Source organism: Echinops telfairi, unplaced genomic scaffold, assembly GCF_000313985.2.
Source record: "Echinops telfairi isolate 266 unplaced genomic scaffold, ASM31398v2 ScPeMD7_2;HRSCAF=8, whole genome shotgun sequence".
NCBI lineage: Eukaryota > Metazoa > Chordata > Mammalia > Afrosoricida > Tenrecidae > Echinops > Echinops telfairi.
This window is the reverse complement of record NW_022103898.1, coordinates 27,122,530-27,124,713: the sequence shown is the minus strand read 5'-3', so window position 1 is coordinate 27,124,713 and position 2,184 is coordinate 27,122,530. Positions and strand designations below refer to the sequence as shown.

General features: G+C 46.8%; 1 protein-coding gene across 1 annotated transcript in view; it reads left to right on the top strand.

Annotated features, from left to right (window-relative positions):
* Positions 1-17: 17 nt before the first annotated feature.
* The window catches only part of SCYL2 (SCY1 like pseudokinase 2), an 88,056-nt gene continuing 85,889 nt past the window's right edge, over positions 18-2,184 (top strand). The window contains exon 1 of the mRNA XM_045291287.1: positions 18-32. The gene's annotated coding sequence lies outside the window, so the exon portion shown is untranslated. The remainder of the gene's footprint in view (positions 33-2,184) is intronic.

Genomic DNA, 2,184 nt, shown 5'->3' with positions numbered 1-2,184 from the left:
GCGCCGCCCCTCGGGGGAGGCGAGAGGGAGAGGTGAGTGACCGCCCGCGGCCACCCAGCGATCTGTGGCCGGCCGCGATCGCTAGGCCCCCGGGAGGACTTGGGAAGGACCTGCGCTCGGGGAAGGCCTCCCGGGGCCGCCCGGGCTGGCAACTGTTGCCTGGTGACAGGCCTGCCGTCGGCGAGTCCGGACGAAGGGCGCCCGCGTGAGCCCCTATCGGAGCCGGGAGCGCGGGGATCCAAGAGGCCCGAGGGTGACGGGAAACCTAGAGTCGGTGTCCTTTGTCGGGTGGGGTGTCTCAGGCGCCGGCTCGGGAGCTCGTGTTTCCGTAGTGGAGATCTTCGTACCCTTTTGGGAAATTGGACACTAGTCCAGGACTGGGTGAGACAGCTCCCCTGGGTTCTGAGGTCCGCCTCTGATAACCTGGGCTACCCCACCAACCGCCCTCCCTGGGGCCCCGGCGCCCAGCGTCCTTGCCTGACATCAGCTATAGTTCGGGAAGGAAAGGTTATTGTGTGTGAGGTGGGTGGGGCAGCTGTTTTGTTAAGAAAAAAAAAAAACCCAACCACCTGGCTTCCCCCTTTCTGGAGTTTTTCTTATGCGGGGTAGAAAGGTTAAATGGTAGAAGGTGATTTCCACTGATAAATCTTGCAGAAAACTTCTTGGGCTCCAACTGATCACATACCTCTGATTAGTAATGACAGAGACCAATGATGATCCAATCCGCCCCTCTAACAGTCACGATGGAATTCTAGATGCAAAGGACTTGTAAAAAAGAAAAAAAAGTTGTAAATTCGTTTGTGTGTGTGTGTGTGTGTGTATCAGATTTAGTGAATTGTTTTATGACTTTTTCTTTCTTGAATTGGATTCTATGAGTAAGAAGTTTTCTAAGTAACATGTCTCTTCATTGTGGAAAATGGTTAACGCAAATACACCAAGTAGCAGATCACTGGAAAACCCCATTCCTCCAGTGTGGGTGATGGCATGAAAGCTGGGTGCTTCTTTTTGGACTTTGCAAGCCCTTTTCTTTGTCTTAATCTCTTGTTCTTTAGTATAGATGCTAATTTTTAAAGTATCAGCTGCGTGCATAAATAGAATTCTGCTTTGAGATGAAATTAAACTTGTGTCATAAATGCTTTGGGGTTTTCGTAAAACAAAGGGATCAGCATTAAGGCCAAGGACTCTTCTGTTCAGATTCACTTTACACACCTGCAGAGACCTCCTTTGTCTCTCAGATCCATAAACACCCAATAAATCAATATGGAAATACAATAGAATATTTCTGTACAGCCTAACCCTGTGGTTTGAAATAGTCACAGTCACATGCATGATATAGCCCCCCTCCCCCCAAAAAAGGGTCCTTTTACTTTGTTTAGCTTTGTGGCTAAGGATGCCGTTCACCCCCACTGTAGGAGTTTGACACCTTCCTCGCTCAGGGTTCTTCTAATGCAGCCTATTCTGATTGTCTTGGCCTTGTTGATGTTGGCTCTTTAATATCTCTGCTCTTCATCTACACCACTATCTCTTCACCACTACTACCCTCTTTCCAGCCACTGTCTCTCTTCTGGATGATCTTAGATAGTGTGCTAATTACATTCTACTTCCATCTACTCTGGCCTCCTCCGTGGTTTTCTACTCCAGACGGAATCATTTTTGCAAAATATACTCATTGTTGTTTTTTCCCAGAGGTAAAATGTGAACACTTACATGCCTTACAAAGCCTTGTCTTTATAGCCTTGTCTCCACAGTACTTTTTGGTATTCTCTTTCTACTTTCCAGTCTGTCTTTCAGGTTTTCTGCCTCTGGTACATATTTTTTGCTTATGGACATTCCTTCTGTCTGGAAATGTTCTTCCGTTCCTTAAAAAAAAAAGTTCATTGTGTTGGCCAAGGCTTTACATAGTATGTTAGGTTCCTGTCTGACAGTTTCCACACACATTATTCAGTAACAGTTACATTTTTCATAATGTGTCAACATTCTCTTTAATTTTCCAATACTCTATAGTTTCTCTGAAGGAGGCCAGGAGCCCTGAAGCTGGAGAGGGTTGTGCATTGGTCTCTAAGGGCAAGGCCAGCAGTTAGAAACCAGCAGCTGCTCTTGAGGCAGATGACGAGGCTTTCTACTCCAGTAAAGATTTATAGTCTGAGAAACTTACAAGGGCAGTTTCACTCTGTCCTGTAGGAT